The sequence below is a fragment of the Ovis aries genome, chromosome 7, assembly GCF_016772045.2.
Source record: "Ovis aries strain OAR_USU_Benz2616 breed Rambouillet chromosome 7, ARS-UI_Ramb_v3.0, whole genome shotgun sequence".
NCBI lineage: Eukaryota > Metazoa > Chordata > Mammalia > Artiodactyla > Bovidae > Ovis > Ovis aries.
Window position 1 is genome coordinate 44,731,951 of NC_056060.1, and position 24,920 is coordinate 44,756,870.

Consider the following 24,920-nt stretch of genomic DNA (forward strand, 5'->3'; position numbering starts at 1 on the left):
TCTTTGTGACCCCATGACTGTAGCCCACCAGGCTTCTCTGTCTATGGGATTTCCCAGGCAAGAGTACTGGAGCGGGTTGCCATTTCCTTCTCCAGGGGATCTTCCTGACCCAGGGATCGAACCCCAGGTCTCCTGCATTGCACTGCAGGTGAATTCTGTACTGACTGAGAGCCTCCAGGGATGTTTCTGATAGTTAGAGTGTTTGCTTCACTGACTTTAGAGGAGCCCACCTTCCTCTTTCCCTCAGTCCCCTCCATTCACACTCACACCCAGGCCCAATTCATATCCAGAGACTCTCACTTTTGACTTGATTCAAAGCCAAGTTACTCACCACAGGCAGCAACTATGAGAGACCACAGTGGACTCACAGAGCAAAGAGAATCCCCGCCCCACAAACTATGGAAGGGGCCCCAGCCCAGAGCTTGCCTCCTCTTAGACACGCTTCATCAGGGTTGCATTTAAAGGGCCAGTGGCCCTTATTTGAAAGGCTGGTTAGTCATCAGCCAATTCCATTTGCTTTGATTCTATTTAATTAGATTTAATTCCTTTCAACAGTTAAGTGCCAGATGCTGGGCAAGGCTAGTGTGTTTAGCCTGCTGAAACTTGGCTCCTCAGAAAACAACTTCGTTAGGGAATTAATTTCAGAAATGAAGTTTGATTCACAGATACTTTAACTGTTTGATTCACAGATGTTTTTAAGTCAAGAGAGGGAATTGGAGGCTCTGTGAGTTTTATTATTATTGAGGGGTCTAGTTCTCTTGCCTGTCACACTGAAGTCCCCTGAAATCGAGTTCCTCTGTTGAGTTTATGGCTAACTTCTCAATTCAGAACCTTAGTACCTGTCTTGTCCCACATCTGTTCCCCTTGGGGTTGAGCAGTATCAATGAAAAGAGGGGACTGAAACTGAGTAGAACCCTGTGGGACACTCCCGGGGACAACAGCCCCTTCGTTCTCCCCTTTATTGTTTGTAGAAAAGGCTTTGTCTCCTAGGCCTTCCCTGAGGTCCAAAGAGCAGACTCAGGCAGTTACTAAGTAGGAAAGAGAGGGAATGCAGAAACAAAGGATAGCAGTTAAACAAGGAAAGTAAAGATAATAGTTCAGCAATAAAACTATTAGACCTGGTCCCAGGTCTAGTCCCAGCTCCTCTACAAGGGATACACAGAGTAATCTGATATGCATCTTTGAGCTGTTCTGCAGGAACTAAGACTCCTCCCTCCCTCCCCACCAAGTCACCAACTCACGTGGATGTTGACTGCTATACACTGAACATAATCACATAGACCCCAGACTGGTTGGAACCAGAAGGCTCATGATGGAAATTCCTGAAACACTGCCCTGCTACTTTATCACCAACCAATCAGGAAAAAGTCACACACCCTGCATCCCTCACCCTAAATTTTGCCTTTGAAAACCCTTCCCTGAAATCTATGGAGGAGTTAGGTCTTTTGAGCAAGAGCGGCTCACACTCTTTTGCTTGGACCTAACTAACTTCAGTTCTGGAATAAGACCACTGAGCCTCACCAGGAGGGGCAGAATTCACTCACATCTTACCCCAAATAGGCTGTGCTGCTGTAGAACCCAACTTGGGTCTGCTCATCCCTCATGCGGCAAATCCAATTTACCGAGACTAGGTTGTGGTGAAGGAAAGTACATTGTTAATTCCAGGCACCAAGTGAAGAGAACAGGTGTCGCATGCTCAAAAGACCTAAACTCCACCATAGCTTTCAGGTAAAGGTTCCCCACTCCCCCAGAGTTTTTGGTAAAATATTTGAATATCTTTACTGCTTTGGCAGGCAAAGGAGGACAAAGCAGGCTCCTGCTTCTCAAAAACTATGTGTCCCCTTAGGGAAGGCTTTTTAAGTGCAATGTTTGTGGTGATGGCTGTAGGGTGCATGATCTTCTTCTGATTGGTTGGTGGTGAGGAAGTAACAGGGTGATATTTCAGGAGTCTTCAATCATCAGCCTTGTGGTTCCAACCGGTCTGGGATCTAAGTGCTTTTCCTCAGTGTGTAGTCGCCACCTTCCACCTGGGTTGGGGGATGAATGTCTTAGTTCCTACAGAACAAATCAAAGATGTGTATCAGATGATGTATACCCCTTGAGGAGGAATCAGGACTCGGTTCTATTACTGAGCTATTATCATTACTTCTTCAACAGCTTTTTTGGTTTGTTTCTGCATTCCCTCTCTTTCCTACTTAGGAAATGCATGAGTTTGCTCTTTGATGCTCAGGGAAGGCCTAGGAGACTAAAGCCTTTTCCTACAAGCAAGAAACAGGGCACATGGAGGGGCTTTTGTTCCCAGGAGGGCCCCGCAGGGTCCTGCCCGGTTTCAGCGTCACAAAGAGTTGCTCCTACAAAGTAGTCTGGAAACGTGTGTTTGTGCCATGATGGAGCTGGAAAAGGAAAACCAAGGGGAAAAATATAAAGCAAGGGGGAAAAGCAAACAGTTAAAGCTGTTCCAACCAGCATTCTCCCAACTGGATATGTCCAGTTCTGACATTCTGGCTCATACATGGAAAATACATACTCATCTATTTTGACTGAGCCTCAAGACAGTATGGGAAGAGTAAAAGATACCAAGTTTAGCTGGTAAAAATAAAATGCCTTCAGCCAGTACTTTGCAGGAGAAACTATACCTGGCAGCCAGACCTTAGGAAGGGAAACAAAACAAGATGAAGGAAAAATCCCAGCAGAACTGAAGAATGTTTACATTCTTGTGACCACAAATGTGAAGTGAGCTCAGAAGCCAGCGGGAGTTGAAGAAAATAGAGTTAAGGTCGAGGCAGCGGCTGCTATGTGCAGGGCCGCCTCCTGGTTGCCCTGGCAATGGAACATCACCTTACAGGAATGAAATAATATTGAGAAGAAACCCACAAGCGCAGGAGCGTTTCCGGGTCTACAGACTTGCTGTTTTTCTCTCTGACTTTGGCCTAGGGAAGGTGGGAAACAGGGAAGGTAGCTGTGTACGGCTTTTACTCATTGGCACCACTGCCCGGGAGGAAACTTCGGGAACCCAGGACTGGCACGGATCCAGAGGGCAACCTCCTGGAGGGTGCCTGAGGGGCTGGGATCAGAGATCTACACCAACCTGATCATTCAGGAGGGGTTAGAGACAGAAGGGCCTGAGTCTACTTATTAGCTAGCTCATAACTCTTGAGCTTGTCATGGAGAAGACAAACCGAACGGAGGACATCCATGTCCCCAGGGTGAAGGGAAAGCAGATGCATACACACAATTAGCTGTAACATAAGCCAGGTTGAGGAGTGTGAGCCAAGAACCACAGAAACCCTTTTCCTCTTCGGTATTCTCTTCCTTACAGGCCATGTTTTTATAGAAAAAAAAAACTGAGCAAATACTAAGCAAAAGCAAAATTTAAGGCCACTCTGTATTATACCACCTAGAGAGGACTGTCATTAACCTTTTGGAGTATATCTTTTCAGACCTTTTTCTTATACAAATATATGCCTGGGTTCAAAACATATATATGGTCTATTTATATATATTTTTCTGAGACAGAATTATACACTATATATAGGATTTTACCTTTTGGCATCTCTCAACACACCATGAATATCTTTTCAATTAACATGTATACATTGGCATCTATCTGCATTGCATCCACTATTTGACTATAAAATAATTTAGTTAGTAATAATTAGGTAAATAGATAGGGGGGTTCCTGTCCTTCCCCTTGAGTTAAGTGAGGGGGTGGGGGGGCTCCAGGGACAACACTCAGAGAACCTGATACATATTTCTTACAGTTTTTGGAGCCAGCGTTGGTGTCAAATCTTGCCTAAGAAGTCTAAAGGGCAAAGGCAAGGTGGTTGGCAGTTGATGGACAAGATAAAGGAGAGGGGCTGTGCTTAGACTGGCCTCTAGTCCCAGGGTTGCCAGGTGAGGATGCAAGAGCATTTCCCATGGACCAACCACACACTGGAGAGAAACAAGTTGCTTGGTGATTGCATCAACATAAAGGTTACAGTGGATAAAGGAGTTCAGACTTTATTTTGATGCTAATGAGGACCCATTGGGAGGTTGAGATGGGAAACCTGGCTGTAAGAGATGAATCTACTAATTATGTGTAAGACTACAGGTGGCGGGGGAGACGAGAAGACAGGGAGTCAGTTCATAGGCTGTTACCAAAGTCTGAGAACAAGGTTCCCTTCTTCCAGGGGAGTTAGAGGATTGGCTTCAAGTCTGGTCTCTACCAGACTTGATGAACTTGGATCACTCACTTCACTTTCCTGAGCCTTAATATCACTTCTATAACAAGGGCATAAAAACAACTCCAAAGGACTTCCCTGGTTGTTCAATGATAAAGAATCCACCTGCCAATACAGGGGACGTGGGTTCGATCCCTGGTCTAGGAAGATTCTGTGTACCATGGGGCAACTAAGCCGGTGCACCACAGCTACTGAGCCTGCATGTCCTAAAGCCTGTGCTTCAAAATGAGAGGAGCCACCACAGTGAGAAGTCCACACACCACAACTAGAGAGTAGCCCCTGCTTGCCGCAACTAGAGAAAGCCCAAATGCAGCAACAAAGACCCACTGCAGCCAATTAGAAACAAAACAACCCAGGGAGTGATGAAAATTCTTTGTGCTTTGGAACCTGTTAAAGGTGATGGTTGCACAACCTAGGGAATATGTTAGATGCCACTGAAGTGCACACAGTTGTAATACTTAATCCCATGTTATGTGAATTTCACCTCAATTAAAAGACGAAAGAGAAAATAACCCAAGAGTCTGGTGGGTTTGTTTTCATAATCACCCTTATGTGGGCCAACACGAAACTAGCTTTCTTCCCATACTTGCATTAGCCCTTCTGGGCCCGGGATCTCTCCATTGCCTCAGAGCCAGCAGCTTATCTGGGTCCCCTTAACGTTGTCCAGGCTTGCAGTTCAACCTGATTATTAAAATCTCAATCACTGTGCAGTTTATAATTTCAGTATCATTCCTCCCCCACACAGAGTACGCCTGCGCTCTGCTGGGTGAGGGTGAGGAAGGAGGGCTGGGAGGTTGATCACAGTCGGAGGTTGCATAACTGGTTTGCAGTAACTTTGCTGGGGCTTCCCTCGCCTGAGTCATCACCATCTGGCTCCTGGCCGTGGCCTCGTCTGGGTGTGGCTGAGAGCAGGAGGCCCAGACTCTTCACCTGCTTCAGTCAGAACTGTACCAAAAGAGGCGGTCTCCCCATGGGCGCTGAACTAAGCTTTCCTCCAGCAGCGTTCAGACACGGAGGACCCCAGAGAGGGGCTGTTGGGGGTGGTGGACTGGTTGTCCCTCATTCCAAAGCTCCTCTCAGTGCTGGCTCGGCTGGATGACCAACTGGCAGCCTGAGGCTCTCCCCTCCCCCGCCACCACCGCCCAGCTGATGTCTAAAATCCTTCTGAGAGTCCTTCTCTGTGTCTTCCTAGCTCCTGTTCGTCCCAGCTACCTAGGGTGAAGTCGCCCTGCTGAATTCCAGCCCAGAACTTGCTTTTTCACTTTGCCACTTGTTAAGAGACACATTTAAAAGTCCCCTCTGGCTTCATGCTCGACTTTTCATTGACTCACAGCTAACATTTTCTTGCGGTGACTTAACAAGGACAGATGACAGGCATGGTTGATGGCTCCTCCCTCATTTGTCCCTGGTCTGCCACAGTCATTACATGGTGGACTCTAGGAAGATAGCCGCCGAAGAAAAATGGATGGCAGAGAGGGAAAAAAGGAAATCGATCTTAACTTTTGTCCCCAAGACAGCCTGCGTCAACTGAGAACACACCCACCAGACCCTGAGATGCCAGCACTTTAGACCTTCTGACTCTTCTGAAGGGAACTGTCACAGGAAGACGCATACACAAAGAGCAGGGGCTTTTCAGATTGGAATGGAAGAGGCTGAGAGGCCCACCCCACGCCCTGCTCCTGGCAGCTAAGGCTAAAAGTGCTTACAACACCGAAATCAAGGTACGAGACATGCAGTGCAGTAACCTCCTCTTCCTCTTTTCTGCATAAAGAACTCCTATCTATTCCCCCAAGTCCAACTAGCTACCACACTTCTGGGGAGCCTCACCCACCCACCGAGGGGCAGGCAGGACTCCCTCCTCTGTGTGCCCCATGGGGTGCACCAAGGATCCATGAAGCACTGGGTGTGGAAGGGCAGGACCATTAAGAGAGGGCCCCTCCTCGCCTCCCTACGGCTGTGCCCCTTGGAGGATCCCTGGACGTCAAATGCACATGTTCTAAGCCACCCTATTAAAAATCATATAGGCACATCCCTGGTGGCCCAGTGGCTAAGACTCCACTCTCCCAATGCAGGGGGCCCAGGTTTGATCCCTCGTCAGGGAACTAGATCCCACATGCCTCAAATAAAAGACTGCATGCCCTAACTAAGACCCAGTGCAGCCAGATTAATTAATTACTCAAAAAACCATATTTATCTGGCTGGATTTTGTTAGTCGCTTGCACCTATCCTTGAACTGTTAGCTCTCTGATGACAATAAATTTTTTTTTTTTTAAAGCGTAGCCTCAACACCTCATAACGCTGGGCACAGTGTAGGCACTTGACAGATGCGCCAGGCCGAAGCTGCCTTTCCCCAAGCCCACAACCTGGCCAGGAAGGCTGGCACCTGGCTCTTCAAAGCAGCACAGCAATTAGCTGGGCCTAAGCTGAGGGCCCGGCTGGTGGCAGCTTCCTCCTCGGAAACCCCTGTGCTGTTTGCCTTCACCTGCTCCCAGCAGCTCTTCCTGCCAACCTTCCAGAGTCCTGACACCTTTCCCCTGGTCACTCAGCACTTGACAATGGCCTTGCTCCCCAGCTCCTCCCACCACTGCCTGGCAGCTCCTTAGCACTGACCACTGCACGACTGACCCCAGTTTGTCTTAGAAGGTCAGCCTTTGGGCCTCGTGTATGGGCCGAGCTCAGTAAATTCATCTCTGAGTTAGAGAGAACATCAGTGGTGTGAACTGATGGGTCAGCGGTGGTGGAGAGAGCAGGGACAGACCTGGGGTCACATTGTGGCTCAGCTCCTAGCAGTCTGATCATAACTTCCTAGAATCTCTGTTTTCTCCACTGTTCATGGAGATTATAAAACACACACACACAGGCCCGAATTCATAGGGTTACTGTGAAGAGTAAACGCAGTGACACATACTACTAAGCTCCTGGCTGTGTGCTGACATACGGCAGATTCTCAAAAAGTGCTCACTTCCTTCCTTTCCTCCTTCCAGCTAAGTCTCTTCCTAGTCCAAAAGCCTACAAGCCTTTGAAACACACACTCCCATGTTAAACTATAACTTGGGAAGGTTATCAAACTGCTAGAAAGTGGATCTTCCCAGAGGAACAAGGATCTCAGGCGACAGAGACAACTCTGTGTCCCCACAGATCAGGAGAGGGAGCTGAAGGTGACAAAGCTCACACTCACACCTGAGCACAGAGATGAAGGCAGGGTCAGTCCACAGAGAATCAACAAGTAAGCAAAAGCTGGGGAGACCTGGGAATGACTGTGGGGTCAGAGAGAAAGAGAGGGCAGTGACCGAGAATGGATGAGACTGCCGGGGACCCTCTGTGCCCCTACAGCCTCACACAGACTCCCAAGAAGACAGAGGGAAGAAGGGGGCAGGCACCTGATTCAGTTTCCTTTTCAGATCCAGGAAATGGGGAGATTTGAGAGATTCCCAACTGAACCGAATGGCAGGGTCAGGGTTGGGTGAGCCAGAGTCAACTCACTATTCTCCCACAGGGCAGTGGTTCTGAGTGGTCCCTGGACCAGGGTGGCCTCAGCATCACCTGGGTTTGCCAGAAATGCTGATCAGCAGTGCCCGCCTCACACACTTCAATATATTTGCTGTTGTCTAATTGCTAAGTCATCTCCAACTTTGCAACCTCATGGGCTGTAGCCCACCAGACTCCTCTGTCCATGGGATTTCCCAGGCAAGAACACTGGAGTGGTTAGCCATTTCCTTCTCCAGGGGATCTTCCCAACTCAGGGATCAAACCCACATCTGCATTGGCAAGTGAGGTCTTTACCACTGATGTGGGAAGCCCACATCAATATACAGACCCAGCCGTCTGTATTCTAATAAACCCTCTGGGTAATGCTGATTCTTGCTCAAGTTTTGAGAACCATCGCCTTGGGGAAAGCTTTTCTTCACTTACCTGAAATTTCCTTCCCATTTTAAGTGGTAGGAGGTGGCATGAGACCTGAGCTCAGACACAGACTCTGCTTCTAAGTGGCTGTGTGGCCTTGGGCAAACACATCCACCTTTCTGAACCCTGATTTCCTCAAGCATAAAATACCTGCCTTGCAGGATTAACTGGTTAAGGTTGGCGAGAATGTGCAAAAAGCACTTAGCCGAGTGCCTGACACACAGCAACTGCTCATCTTCGTCATCACTATCATAACCACCCTGACTGTGAAGAGGCCCCTGGATGAGTAAAAAGTGGAGATGCATTAAGGATAATCACCAGGCCATGTGGGGATCATCTGGCTCCATGAGTGTTTAATAAGCTGTTCAGAATGCCCCTTGATGCCACTTGTCGCCTGGCTACACCCTCATTAAGCCAGGAATGACTTTAAAAAGATAACAATTCCTTTCACATTTGATGACAAACAAGCATCTAATTTGGATATAGCAAACCGAAACGTGGAGGAGAAAAACCACTCTTGCTACAATACTCCCCAGCCATGTTCCTGCCCCACCCACTTCCCCTTTCCTCTCAGATAAGTCTCTTAAGCACACAGTAGCACCAGGCAAATGTTTGTCGAATAGTGAATAAATGGACTGGCTCGATTTGATTTGAAAATGCCCTACTGTTGTGCAATAAAAGGAACCATTTGTGGTGGGGCCTTTAGCCTCCTGGGGTGGGGCTAGGGCAGCACTGGCCACAGCAGCCAGGTGGACAGCACAGCGCAATCCTGGGAAGGCAGACACTAAGGGGACAGGAAGAGACCGCTCCGGCCAGGACCGGGAATGGAGGTGGCGTGTTTTAGTTTAGCAAAGGCCATCCACCGTGACACGGCTCGTGGTCCTCCACCCCTAGCTCTCCGTGTCAGTGTCTGGCCCACCCACTAAGCCTGCTGAGGCTTGCCCACGCTGGAAGGTCCTGTGTCCTGTGGCCTCTGCAAGGCAGAGGGAACTGGAATCAGAGCACCAAGACTGGTGAGCCCATCTGCTTCCCCATGGGTTGGAGGTGGGGGGATGTATACTTCATCCTTCTTGTTCTGGCCAAAATGCTATCCATTGGGCCCTTGGCATCTTGTTGCACTCCCCCAAACATCGTACAATTTTCGTCTGTGGCCTGGCTCCCATCCCCCTCTGCTCCATTTATCCTCCCTAACTGCGTCCAACATGGATTTTTTCATCACTCCCTGCTCACAGAATAAAAGTCCCAGTGTCTTAGCAGGGTATTCACACTTTGCAATTTGTCCCCAACCTGAACGTCCAGCTTCATTGCTCACAGCCAGGCCTCGTCCACGTCTAACTCCTGCCTGCCAGCGCCCTGCTCTTTCATACCACTGGCTGCTGACTAGAAGGCCTTTCCTCCTGTGGTCCACCTGGAGGATGCAGACACCTCTTTTTGAAACCTGCTCAAATGTAACTTTCTATGAAATGGTCCCGCCAGCACCCAAGCATCTTCCTGAATACTTTCCCAAGTTTTCACTCAGCCTAGAAGTCTCCTTTTCCAACCACAAATTCCTAATATTCTTCAGGACGTGGCTCTAGTATTGCTTTAAAAGTTTTGTAAATTTTTTTTACATAGTTTCAAACTTAAAGCAAAGTTGCAAGCATAGGACAAAGAATTCTAGCACATTTTTCACCCGGATTCCCGGGTGAAGGAAAATATTAACGTTTTCCTACATTTGCTTTATTTAACCTTCTTCTAGATCTCTTCCTTGCTATGTGTTTGTATTATTTTTTTCTGAATAGCTTATGAGTTATTTGCAGACATTATACTCCTCTATTCCTTCAATGTGTATGTTTTCTAAAACCAAGGACACTCTCTTACATAATTAGAGACTAATTATCAAAGTTAGGAAATTAATTTTGATACCAATTATTATCTAATATACAGACCTTATTCAGATTTTATAAATTATCCTTTACGATTATCCTATAAAACCCTTTACAGCAAAGAAAATTCCCAGATCATCATTGCATTTAGTTGCTATGTCCCTTTAGTATTCTTTAATCTATAACACTTCTCTGGTCTTTTTTTGTCTTTCCTAACAATGGGCATTTTTGAAGTATCTAGGCCAGGTATTCTGTAAAATGTACCTCATTTCAGGTTCGTCTGATGTTTCCTCATGATGATTTATGCTGTACAGTCTTGGCTGGGGTACCCCAAAGGTGATGCTGGGTTCATCTCAGGGTGTCATATTGGGAGGTATATGATGTCACTTTGTCCCATTCCTGGGAATGTTAAGGGACTCTCAGCCGAAGGAAATGGCAACCCACTGCAGTGTTCTTGCCTGGAGAATCCCAAGGACGGGGGAGCCTGGTGGGCTGCCGTCTATGGGGTCGCACAGAGTCAGACACAACTGAAGCGACTTAGCAGCAGCAGCAGCAGTGCTCATTTTACAGGTGTGCTCAGTGAAGATGAATAATTTGCCTAAGGACACTTGACTGGTAAGTAGCAGATCCAGATTCAAATCCAGGCCTGTCACTTTTCAAAACACTGAGGCACTGGAGACAATGGACAGTCAACAACGATGACTGGATGTTTAAAACAAGCGAATCTAACACCAGGACCATTGAAAAACTGGACACCCTCCTACATCAGTGAGGATGTGTTTTATTCTTTTATCCCTTCAACAAATATTTCTGGTGAGTCTGCTGTGTACCAGGCAGTGTTACAGATCTCAGAGATACAGTAGTGAACAAACAGCACACATTCTAGTGGGACTCTGCAGATACCAGCAAATCCAGCTGAAGTGCTTAGAGAGTAACACAAAGGCTAATAATAGAGCTGATCCAGGGTTGATTAATTTAGCAGCTCAAAGACGTCCTGGCTAAGATTTGTGTTCTCTGAAATTCTTTTAGCTTTCCCTTTGGGGATGCAAGATGTTTGCCTTATGTTTGAGCAAGATATCCTCAAAGGAAATTAAGGGGATATTCCTGTCATGGTCTCTTTTTAGATGGGAAAAGAAAGTCTTGCTAGAATTTTTCTAGCCAACTTTCCTTCCACCTCCCTGGCCAGACTATGTCACTAGCCTACACCAATTCACCATATGGCCAGAGTAACGAGCTGCCACTCTGGGCTCAGGAATTCTAGATTGCACCCCTACCCACCCGCACCACCTCCAGGCTCAGCCTTCCCCAAACCACTTTGTTATCAGAAGAGTAAGAAGAGAGTGAACAAAAATTATAGTTTTCTTTAAAGAAACAAAGAGGACTTTGCTTTAAAGAAGCAAAGAGGACTGGACTTCCCTGGTGGTCCAGTGGTTAAGAGTTTGCCTTCCAAGGCAGGGAGTGTGGGTTTGATCCCTAGTTGGGGAGCTAAGACCCCACATGCCTTGGGTCCGAAAAACTGAAACATGAAACAGAAACAATATTGTATTGATACATTCGAGAAAGACTTTAAAAATGGCCCCACATAAAGTCTTAAAAAAAAAAAAAGAAGCAAAGAGAGGGAAAGGATGTTGAGTGAGCACCTGATAATATTTTCAAATCTTCTATTCCCTAATTTACTGAATATTTATAGACTCTTGGTTATGCAGATATAAGTTTGTGTCATTGCTATTCCCATAGAATCCTCCCTCGTGATCCAGAGGTTATTGGTTCCAAGATGCCCGTGGATATCAAAATCTGAGGATGCTCAAGTCTCTTAAATAAAATGAATTCAGAACCCACAGATAGGGAGGGTCTACTGCATTCATTATATGAAGTTCTACTCCATTTTTCTTACTAAGTCATATACTGTCTCTCTCTTTATCCCTGTATCTCTTGTCTCACTCCAAAATAAGGCAACTTTTTTGTAAAGGTACAGAATCTTAGCCAGGGGAGTTTAAAAAATATTTATTAATAATAACTGGTTCTAGGATGTGTACTGACCACAGCACAGGGTGGGATCCTGGAGAGTCCTGTTGGACCAGGCATTCACATTTAGTTGCTGGATAGGAGATCCAGGAAGATCCTAGTGGAGGGGTCAGGGAGAATCCGGGGGCACACTCAGCCCCTACTATTTCCAACGATATGGAATTACTTACTTCAGTACTTTTTAAAGCTTATTTTTATTGAGGTCTAATCAATCCATTAATGTTAGTTTCAGGTGTACAATATAATGATTCAATATTTATATACACTGTGAAATGATCACCATAATAAGTCTAGTTAACATAGGTTCCCTTAGCTACTAGTATTTTTTTTTTCTTGTGATAAGAAGTTTTAAGATTTACTCTCTTGGAAACTTTCAAGAATGCAATATAGTCTTATCAACCACAGTCACCATGCTGAATATCACATCCTGGTGACTTACAGCTGAAAGCTGGTACCTTTTGACCCCCTTTACTCATTTTGCTTATTCCCCACCACCACCCTGCCCCAACTCCTGCCGCTGATAACTACCAACTTCTTCTCTGTGTCTATGAGCTTGGGTGTTTCATTGTTTTTTAGATTCTACATGCGAGATCATGTGGTATTTGTCTCTCTCCCTCTCTGATTTCACATAATGTCTTCAAGGTTCATCCGTGTTATCTAGTGAAGTGAAGTCACTCAGTCATGTCTGACTCTTTGCAACCCCATAGACTGTAGCGTACCAGGCTCCTCTGTCCATGGGATTTTCCAGGCAACAGTACTGGAGTGGATTGCCATTTCCTTCTCCAGGGGATCTTCCCAACCCAGGGCTCAAACCCAGGTCTCCCTCATTGTAGACAGATGCTTTACCGTCTGAGCCACCAGGGAAGTCCTGGTGTTGTCTAAATTCCAAGATTTCGTTATTTGTTATGACTAACATTCTGTTATATATTTGAGATATACACATATACACACACACACACACATATATATGTATATACATCATATATCTTCTTTATTCATTTACCCATCAATGGATATTTGTCTTATTTCCATGTCCTGACTACCATTAGTGCAATAAACATGGGGTGCAGATATCAAGTTAGTATTTTCATTTTTTTGGATATATACCCAGAAGTGAAATTGTTGGATCATATGGAAGTTCTATTTTTAATTTTTTGAGGAACCACCATACTATTTTCCATAGAGGCTGCACCAATTTAATTTCCACCAACAGTGCATATGGGCTCCCTTTTTTCCACATCCTTGCTGAGACTTATTTCTTGTCTTTCCAATAATAGCCATTCTAGTAGGTATGACATGATCTCGTTGTGATTTTGATTTGCATTTCCCTGATGATGTGGAACGTGGAACATCCTTTTATTGGTCATCTGTATGTCTTCTTTGGAAAAATGTCTTTTCAGATAGGCCCATTTTTAAATCAGATGGTTTGCCTTTTTGCCATTAAGCTGTATGAGTTCTTTAAATATTTTGGATACTAACCCTCTATCAGATATGTGATTTGCAAATATTTTCTGCTATTCAGTAGGTTGCCTTTCACTTTGTTGATGGTTTCCTTTGCTGCACAGAAGCATTTTCGTTTTATATAGTCCCACTTGTTTATGTCTGCTTCTATTGCTTTTGCTATTTCAGTATTTTAATAGCTAGCATGATGGTGCCCTTGTGATGAGCCGGCATCAGCTCCAACCTTCACAACGACCATTCCCAGCGTCAGTGTTGTGATCACAGCGCGACCCTCCCAGTGTTGGCCCATGGCCAGGCATTTGGGCTGCTTCCAGTTTTAACTACAACATGAAGCTCAGTTCTAAACATCTGCATATGCACCTTTATTTTTTATATTTCTCAATACATAAAATGTATATTTATAAATATATATCTCATATTTTTGTTTCCTTGGAACCCATTTCTCAAAGTGGTGTTTCAAGGTCAAATGGTATGATCAGTTTGGTCATTTGACTTAGTTATTTAAAAAGTACTTAAGCTGGCAGAAATTACACTGTAGATTTGTTCATAAAACTTCAAAAAATGAAAGCCTATTTGTGGGTTACTCCTTACAGCTATAACTGATGGAAATTAACGATCATTAGACATCATCATCCCCTTGGATCACTGCCTTGTCATGGCGAAGGGGCTTGTGTAACTCAGTGAAGTGATGAGTCACACGTAGGGCCATCCAAGATGGGCGGGGCATAGTGGGGAGTTCTGACAAAACATGATCTGCTGGAGGAGGGAATGCCAAACCACCTCAGTATACTTTACATGAGAACCTCATGAATTGTAAAAAGGACAAAAAGATATGACATTGAAAGATGAGTCTCTCAGGTTGGAAGGTGTCTAGTACACCACTAGGGAAGAGTGGAGAACTAATAATAGAGCCAGAAAGAATGAAGGGGCTGGGCCAAAGTAGAAACGATGCTCAGTTGTGGACATGTCTGGTGATGAAAATTCCATGTTGCAAAGAACAGCACTGCGTAGGAACCTCGAATGTTAGGTCCATGCATCAAGGTAAACTGGCCGTGGTCAACCAGGAGATGGCAAGAATAAACATTGGTATCTTAGGAATCAGTGAACTAAAAGGGATGGGAATGGTCGAATTTAATTGAGATGACCATTATATCTACTACTGTGGGCAAGAACCCCATAGAAGAAATGGAGTAGCCCTCATAATCAACAAAAGAGCGGTATAAAACAAGAGTCAGCAAAAACAAGACCTGGAGCTGACTATGGCTCAGATCATCAGTTTCTTATAGCAAAATTCAGGCTTAAACTAAAGAAAGCGGGGCAAACCACTAGGCCAGGCAGGAACAAATTAAATCAAACCCCCTATGAATATGCAGTGAAGGTAACAAATAGATTCACGGGATTAGACCTAGTTAGCAGTGTGCCTGAAGAACTGTGGATGGAGGTCCGTCACATTGTACAGGAGTCAGCAAACAAAACCATCCCAGAGAAAAGGAAATGCAAGAAGGCAAAGCGGTCATCTGCGGAGGCCTTACAAAGAACTGAAGAAAGAAGAGAAGTGAAAAGCAAGGGAGAAAGGGAAAGGTACAGCCAACTAAATGCAGAGTTCCAGAGAACAGCACGGAGAGACAAGAAGGCCTTCTTCAACGAACAGTGCATAAAACTAGAAGAAAACAACAGAAAGGGAAAGACTAGAGATCTCTTCAGGAAAACTGGAAATATCAAGGGAATATTTTACCCAAAGATGGGCACAATAAAGGACAGAAACAGTAGAGATCTAGTAGACGCTAAAGAGGTCAAGATGAGACGGAAAGAATACACGGAAGAACTGAAAAAAAAAATCTTTATGAACTGGATTACTGCAGTGGTGTGGTCAGTCAACCAGAGCCAGACATTCTGGATTGTGAAGTCAGGTGGGCCTTAGGAAGTACTGCAGTTAATAAAACTAGTAGATGAGAAAGAATTCCAGTAGAACTACTCAGAACCCTGAAGGATGATGCTATCCAGGTTTTGCATTCAATATGTCAGCAAATCTGGAAGATCCAGCAGTGGTCACAGGACTGGAAAAGGTCAATCCTCATTCCATTTCCCAAGAGGGGTAGTACTAAAGAATGTGTTAACCATCGGACAATTGCACTCACCTCCCATGCTAGTAAGGTCATGCTTAAAATCTTGCTAAAGTTAGGCCTCAGCGCTGTGCAAACCAACAACTTCCAGGTGTCCAAGCTGGGTTTAGAAAAGGAAGAGGAACCAGAGATCAAATTGCCAACATTCACTGGATCATAGAGAAAACTGGGGAATTCCAGAAAAACATCTATCTCTGTTTCATTGCAGAGAAGGCAATGGCAACCCACTCCAGTACTCTTGCCTGGAAAATCCCATGCGTAGAGGAGCCTGGTGGGCTGCAGTCCATGGGGTCGCTAAGAGTCAGACACAACTGAGCAACTTCACTTTCACTTTTCACTCTCATGCATTGGAGAAGGAAATGGCAACCCACTCCAGTGTTCTTGCCTGGAGAATGCCAGGGACGGGAGAGCCTAGTGGGCTGCCATCTATGGGGTCGCACAGAGTCGGATATGACTGAAGTGACTTAGCAGCAGCAGCTCTTTCATTGACTACCTTAAAGCCTTTGTGTGGATCATAACAAACTGTGGAAAGTTCTTTAAGAGATGGGAATACCAGATCATCTCACCTGTCTTCTAAGAAACCAGTATGCAGGTCAAGAAGCAACAGTTAGAACCCTGTATGGAACAAATGATTGGTTCAAGACTGAGAAGAGTACAACAAGGCTATCTGCTGTCACCCTGTTTATTTAACCTATACGCTGAGCACATCATGAGAAATGCCAGGCTGGATGAGTTACAAGCTGGAATCAAAACAAGCAGGAGAAACATCAACAACCTCAGATATGCGGATGATACCACTCTAATGGCAGAAAGTGAAGAGGAACTAAACAGCTTCTTGATGAGGGTGAAGGAGGAAAGTGAAAGAGCCGCCTTAAAACTAAATTAAAAAAAAAAACTAATATCATGGCAGTACCTCTCATTACTTAATGGCAAATAGAAGGGGAAAAAGTGGAAGTAGTGACAGATTTCCTCTTCTTGGGCTCCAAAATCACTGCGGATGGTGACTGCAGCCATGAAATCAGAAGACGATTGCTTCTTGGCAGGAAAACTATGACAAGCCTAGATACTGTGTTGAAAAGCAGAGACATTACTGTGCTGACAAAGGTCCATATAGTCAAGGTTATGGTATTCCCAGTGGTCACATACGGTTATAAGAGCTGTAAAGAAGGAATAGTGCCAAAGAACTGATGCTTTCAAACTGTGGTGCTGGAGAAGACTCTGAAAGTCCCTTGGACAGCAAGGAGATCAAACCAGTCCATCTTAAGGGAGGGATATCAATCCTGAATATTCATTGGAGGACTGATGCTGAAGCTGAAGCTCCGGTATTTTGGTCATCTGATGCAAAGAGCCAACCTACTGGAAAAGTCCCCGATGCTGGGAAAGACTGGAGGCAGAAGGAGAAGAGAGTGTCAGAGGGTGACATGGCTGGATGGCATCACTGATGCAGAGGACATGAACTTGGGCAAACTTGGGGAGATGAGAGACGTATAATGTTTTTTCATATGTTTTTTTTGGCTGCACTGGGTCTTCTGTGCCCTGAAGGCTTTCTCTAATTGTGGTGAGCAGGGACTACTCTTCCTTGCAATGCTTGGGCTTCTCATTGTGATGGCTTCTTTTGCTGCGGAGCGCGGGCTCTAGAGCGCGCAGACTTCAGTAGTTGCGGCGTGTGGGCTCAGAAGTTGCAGCTCCCGGGATCCAGAGCACAGCCTCATTAATTGTGGCACACAGGCTTAGTTGCTCTGCGATATGTGGGATCTTCCCGGACCAGGGGTCCAAACCATGCTTCCTCCATTGGCAAGTGGATTCTTTACCACTGAGCCATCCAGAGAGTCCCTAACCAAATGTTTAGAAACACCCTTGCCCACTTTTTCACAGACTACTCTTGCTTGGGAACTGGAAAGAGGGTGAGCGCTGGTGTAAGGAGAGCTGGGTTCAGATCTGGGCAATGTTACTCTACTAGAGGCCGGGGTCTTGGCAGTCTCTCAGCCTGTCTGGACCTTGGTTTACCCAAGTGTAAGATGCCATCTCTCACAGCACCATGCACAGCAGGCACTGATGGCCTTCATCTGTTCCTGACCTTGGCCTGAGGCCTGGTCACCCTTGTCACACTCCCACCACGGTCCTCTGAATGATAAACTATCAAAGTGCCCTGCCCTGGAAAGTGCCAGTTCTGCACCTTAAGGAAGCACATAGATTGCCACCTTCTGGTGTAAAGAGTTAGTGTCCAGATGACTCTGGGGATCAAACTGCTCCCCCTTGTGTCCCTCTGAGGATTTGCCCCAAGGGTCAAGCTGCTGAAGTAAGTGGGGGGAGTCTTCCACCTAAAGTGGCCCTGGTGTTCGAGGTGTGGCTTTAAGATAATGTCCTTCTTCTGCCAGTGCAACTCTGGGGGAGAGATGATGCAGGATTTTTAAAGTTGCCTGTAAAGGAAGTTGTTTTTGCTTTTGGAGACTGTGAAGGGGCTCTTTGGGAAAGCAGGAGGTTGTTCATCAGTGATTTATTAAACCTTGTTTCGAGAGGCTGACAGCAGTGGTCAATCAGTCCACAAATATTTACAGAGCACCTATCAACTGCCAGACACATGTTTTGATAAACAGCCTTGAATAAGACAGGCAGGGTCCCTGGTCTCCTTGTCTAGTGGGGAAGTTTAGGAATAAGATTCTTTTTTAATTGATATACTTCCTTCCATTTATTTAATTGAAGACTAAACTACATCTAAGCAGAAAAATTTGAAACACAGTATTTCACCTTCTAAACACAGTGGCTATTTTTATTTCAACACCTTCCAGTTCTTGTACACTTGTGTGTACATTTTTACAGAGCTGTAATAATAAAATCCAACATTCAAAAAACTAAGATCATGGAATCCAGTCCCATCACTTCATGGCAAATAGATGGGGAAACAATGGAAACAGTGACAGGCTTTATTTTCTTAGTCTCCAAAATCACTGCAGATGGTGACTGCAGCCATGAAATAGATACTTGCTCCTTGGAAGAAAAGCTATGACAAACCTAGACAGCATATTAAAAGCAGACATTACTTTGCCGACAAAGGTCTGTCTAGTCAAAGCTATGGTTTTTCCAATAGTCAGGTATGGATGTGAGAGTTGGACCATAAAGAAAGCTGAGTGCCGAAGAATTGATGCTTTTGAATTGCAGTGTTGGAGAAGACTCTTGAGAGTCCCCTGGACTGCAAGGAGATCCAACCAGTCCATCCTAAAGGAAATCAGTCCTGAATACTCATTGGAAGGACTGATGCTGAAGCTGAAACTCCAATACTTTGCTCACCTGATGTGAAGAGCTGACTCATTTGAAAAGACCCTGATGCTGGGAAAGATTGAAAGCAGGAGGAGAAGGGGATGACAGAGGATAAGATGATTAGATGGCATCACTGACTCAATGGACATGAGTTTGAGTAAACTGCAGGGGTTGGTGATGGACAGGGAAGCCTGGTGTGTTACAGCCCATGGGGTCACAAAGAGTCGGACATGACTGAGTGACTGAACTGAACTGATAATCATAAAGTATGGTATTCTGAAGTTAGATACATTTCACTCACAATAAACACTTCTCTATGTTGCTACTTAATCTTCATAATTATCCTTATCGCTCTAGAAGAGGCAAACATGTGGCTGTATCAAAATCTATGTAAGAAGACCCCTAAGCTTAGACTCATAATTGTTTTCCTTTTTTTTATATAGCTAAAGTAGATATTGCTGATGTTAACTTCTTCATGCAGATTTTTATTGCATTACTTCTCAATGATCATGAAGATGGTTCATCCTGTGTGTTGCCATATTGCTTCCCCAGAGAGCTGTTACTAACTTAAGTGCCACCAATATTATATCCATGAGTTACTTTTGCTGCAACGTCAGGCATATTGTTGCTTTTACACATTTTGACAATTAACATTTTTAAATGAGGTCCTAAATCTGCTTTAATCTGCAGTTTTCTGATGCCAGTAGGCAGGTTCTTTTTTGTGCGTGACTATAACTGCTTGTGTGAAATGCCTTGGAATTGTGATTAAAATTTTGAATGAGTGCCTAGTTTGATGTCTTCTTTTAGAAGAGAGAAAAGCAATAGAGGATTGCAGCAGTGCAGCCCAGGATGTGAGAATGGCACTTAGTGCTTTAATAATTGGGTTAATAACTCCTTCTGGAATCTTCCTAAGAAAGCTCAGCTGTTCCAGAATCTTAAGTGCAAGTCTCTTCTGCTGCCCAGAGCTATTAATATTAAGTGAGAAAAGTGATTCTGTAACACCCTTGGCTGTACTGGAGTCAATAATGGAAATGACATAAGCTCCCCTTGTTTATGAAAAAGAGCTGGACATGAGCCTAAGTTACAATAATGCAAATGAAAATTATGTGACTGGAGAGTTAACTTGTTTCCTAGTGACTCTGAAGAAATAGAGTGTCCTTGAGTGTTGTAAGGGTCCATGGTTTAAACCTCTGGCCCAAAGAAGAGAAGTGACTCACTTAAATTCCCACAGCAAACTAGACCCCCAGCACTGAACCCCCCTTGCATCTTTCCTGTGTCCTGACTGTGAATGTGAATGAACCTGTGATTGTCTCCTTCTTGGGGCTACCCTCCCCTCATGCAGCGTGGCCTCCTCCCAGCCTGGATGATCTCTGGAACACAGCTCTGGGAACACCTTCTGAGATGGGAGTTGGTCTCCTTTGCCACATAGCTTCCTACAAGAACCCTGGGCCTTTCCTCTCTGGGAAGTCAAAGTCTTGCACCATACATGGTTCTGAGCAGTAGCTAAAATATTTTTCCAAGCACAAGTCCTTCTTCTGAAAGATGACAAATGTTAGAAATGGGACCTGTGTGAGGGTGAGTGATTCTGAATATATCAGTAAGGTTTGGTTTAACACCTCACTGCTTTTTTTCTGGCCTGATTAGATGATGGGAAATGACATTTGATTAACACATACCTATAGTAGGCACTATCTCATTTAATTTCTTAAAAACAACTATGGAGTAAGAGATTCAGAAATGGAGGCTCAGAGAGGTTAGGTTACTAACTCGACCAGCTCCCAGAGCTAAGATGTCACTATCTCACTGATCCTCACTAAGGAAAGGAATGGCCTATCAGAATCACATGGGAGCATTTACAAACTACTCGTGTGTTTCCCATTGAGAATCACTGCACCCTACAGGGCCATGTATAGCATTTGTCTGCCCAGGGTGCCATCCCATGGATGCTCTACTCTAGACAGGTGTCTGCAAACTGGTGACGTACTGTAGTCAGCTCACTGTACTGGCGGGTCCCACATCCACTGATATAGACAGCTGATTGTGCTTTGCAATTTTCTATGAGACTTGAGCATCCACAGATTTTGGTATTCTGTGGGGGTGGGGGCTGGTTCTAGAACCAATCCCCTGCAGATACTGAGGGTCAACTGTAATAGACAGGATATAGAAATCCATGTAGAGGGGCTGTAGCGAAGATAAGGAAAACAAGCGTCTGGAAAAATTCCTTAGAGATGAGTAGAAGAACCCTAGTGATTGGGACACAGGGGAGTATAATTCGAGACCAGAGAGGAGAGCAGTCTTGGCGGGAGGGTGCAAGAGGACAGGGCCCAGGGTAGGCTGACTGGTTTCCAGGAAATATGTGGTGGGGGAAGAGAGGATTCGGCACAGGACTTGGGAACTCCTTGTGGTAGAATCTCTGTCTACCACACTCAGAACAGAGAGGCAGCAGCTGAGGGAAAAGAAGCACTTGACCAAGAGTTCTAAGACCTAGTCCTGGCTGTATGACCTCAGGCAAGTCACATCACCCCTCTGTGTCTTTTTCTTTACAATAGGCATAAAAATAACCTTCTCTGGCTACCTCTCAGGGGGATTATGGGAACTGACAGAGTTAACTTCTATCAGAGCGTTTTATAAATTATGAAAACCCTGTGCAAAAGAGAGACTACTAGGTACATCAATAAGTTCTAATTCATTGTCACTCAGAATTTCAGCCCCTTAGTGTGTTCTTGGCTATATTTTATTGGCAGCATTTGATGTTTGTTGAGATCCTCTGCAGTGAAGCCTGGCACAGGGAAGGTCTCCTACTTACTGTCTCCTGATCTTCTTGTATCTTTAGCCCAACTAGTATGACTTTCTACTATGTAGAAGATACTCTGATAATGGTCTGATTGGCCTTTAAAACACCCAGGTATTGTTCTTAAAAAAGAGTTTTTGTTTTTGTTTTGGTGAAAAGTTCACTCATATAAGAGTACATATAACATGTAAGTACAATTTAAAGAATAATAAAACAAACTGCATAGGATGATGCTCCCACTTGTCCTACCCTGATGTATTCTCTTCACTGTACATACATTTCCTCATTTGTGTTCATCTTTCTTTTGCTTTTAAAAAATAGGTTTACCACATATATACTATCCCTTAGCAGTATCATTTAGTTTTTCATGCCTCTGAACTTTTTAAAAAGGTGATATTATAATTATTCTTCTATAACTTTATCTCACATCAGTGATTTCCCTGCGTGGACAGATGCAGCTGTAATTCACTCATTTTCATTGCTGTATAGTAATCCACTGTGGGAATGAACCAAAATTTATATATCTGTCCCACAGTGAATAGACAGTTGGGTTGTTCCCAGTTTGGGGATATTATAAACAATACTTGTATATGTCTCCTGCTTCATATGTATAAGAGTTTATATAAATTCCATTTACCATCACATCAAAAAGAATAAAACACATAGGAATAGATCTACCTAAAGAGGCAAAAGCCCAGTACTCTGACCACTGTAAAATGCTGCTGAAAGAAATCAGATAACACAAACAAATGGAAAGATATACTGTATTCTTGGATTGGAAGAATCAATGTTGTTAAAATGACTGTCTTACCCAAGGCAATCTACAGATTCAATGTAAGTCCTATTAAATTACTAGTGGCATTTTCCAGAGAACTAGGACAACAAAAATATTTAATTTGTACGGAAACACAAAGACCCCTAAGACCCAAGCAATCTTGAGAAAGAAAAATGGAGTTGGAGGAATGGAGTTGAAGCTGACTATACTACAAAGCTATAATAATCAAAATAGTATGGTACTAGCATTAAAAACAGAAATATAGATCAATGGAACAGGATAGGAAGCCCAGAAATAAATTCACACACCTATGGTCAATTAATCTATGACAGAAGCAGCAAGAATATACAATGGAGATAAGATACTCTTTAACAAGTGGTACTGGGAAAACTGGACAGCTACATATAAAAAAATGAAATTAGAACATTTCCAATACCATGCAGAAATAAACTCAAAATTTATCAAAGACCTAAACGTAAGACTCGATAGTATAAAACTCCTAGAGGAAAACATAAACAGGACACTCTTTCACATAAATCACAGCAATATCTTTGTGGATTCATCTCCTAGAGTAATGGAAACAAGAACAAAAATAAACAAGTGGGACCTAATTAAACTTAAAAGCTTTTGCACAGCAAAGGAAACCATAAACAAAACCAAAAGACAACCTATGGAATGGGGGAGAATATTCGCAAATGATGCAACAGACAAGGGGTTCATCTCCAAAATATAAAAATAGCTCATACAGCTCAGCATAAAAAAAAACCCCAAACAACCCAATCAAAAATGGGCAGAGTATCTGCATACACATTTCTCAAGAAAACATACAGATGGTCAAGAGGCACATGGAAAGAGGCTCAACATCACTAATTATTAAAGAAATGCAAATCAAACCTACAATAAGACATCACCTCACAATGGGCAGAATGACCATCATCAGTAGGTATACAAATAATAAATGTTGGGGAAGATGTAAAGAAAAAGGAACCCTCTACTGTTTGTAGGAATGTAAATTGGTACCACCACTATGGAGAATAATATGGGGATTCCTTAAAAAGCTAAAAATAGAACTACCATATGATACTGCTATCCCACTCCTACACATGTATCCAGAGAAAACCATAATTTGGAAAGACGCATGCAGCCCAGTGCTCACTGCAGCATTATTTATAATAGCCAAGACATGAAAGCAACCTCAATGTCCATCAGCAGATGAATGTGTAAAGAAGTTGTGGTGCATATATACAATCAAATACTACTCAGCCATAGAAACGAATGAGATAATGCCATTTGCAGCAACATGGGTAGACATGTTGCAGCTAGACGTTATGATACTAAGTGAAATAAACCAGACAGAGAAAAACTAATGTCATATGATATCACTTATATGTGTAATCTAAAACACTGACATAAATAACTTATTTACAAAACAGATAGAGACTCACAAACACAGAGAACTTCTGCTACTGAAGGGGAAATATGGAGGTGGGAGGATAGGTAAATTAAAAGGTATATACATATACACTACATATACATATACACTACATATACATATATACATATCACACTACTATATATAAAACAGGTAACTAACAAGAACCTACTGTATTTAGCACAGGGAACTATACTCAATATTTTATAATTTTCTATAAGGAAAAAGAATCTGAAAAGGACTATATATAAGTGTGTGTGTGTGTATGTATATATATACAACTGAATCACCATGCTGTTCACCTGAAACTAACATAATATTGTAAATCAACTATATTTAAACTTAAAAAACTGTCAAAGAAAAAGTTTATATAGGTCTAGAAGTGCTAGGTTGTATGGAATGTATGTCTTTTTTTTATTGAAAAATTTTCAATTGAAATACAGTTGATGTACAATATTATGTTTCCGGTTACTACATAATGATTTGACATTAGCATGCATTATGAAATGATCACCACAATGTCTAGTAATCATCTGTTCCCATACAAAGTTATTGACTGTATTGGCAATATTATTGACTGTATTGCTTATGCCATATACTATAACCCTAAGAAGTATGTATATCTTTAATTTTGTAACATAAAGCCAAGCTGTTCCCAGTGGCTGAACCAATTAACATCCCCATGAACAGTGTATGAGAATTCTCACGGTTCTACATCCTTGCCGCTGCTTGATATTGTCTTCCAAATTTCTGCTAACCTAATAGCCGTGGAATTGTATCTCAGTTTGGTTTTAGCTTGCATTTCCCTTATTACTAAGGAGGCTGAGCAACTTTTCACATCCTTATGGTCCTTTTTGTATTTATCTCTGAAGTGCCTGTTCATGTCTTCTGCCCATTAAAAAAAAAGTTTACTCGTCTTATTGATTCGTAGTAGCTCTTTATAGATGCTGGATGATAATTCTTTGACAGTTAAATGTGTTATTTTCTCCCAGCCCTCAGCTTGTCTTATGCTCTGTACCATTTTTTTTTTTTTGGTGAATAAAAGTTCTTAGTTTTAGTGAAGT

At 43.6% G+C, this 24,920-nt stretch overlaps 1 protein-coding gene across 4 annotated transcripts in view; it reads right to left on the reverse strand.

Annotated features, from left to right (window-relative positions):
* Positions 1-24,920, reverse strand: part of USP3 (ubiquitin specific peptidase 3) — a 236,728-nt gene that overhangs the window by 125,718 nt on the left and 86,090 nt on the right. The gene's annotated exons all lie outside the window — the stretch shown is intronic.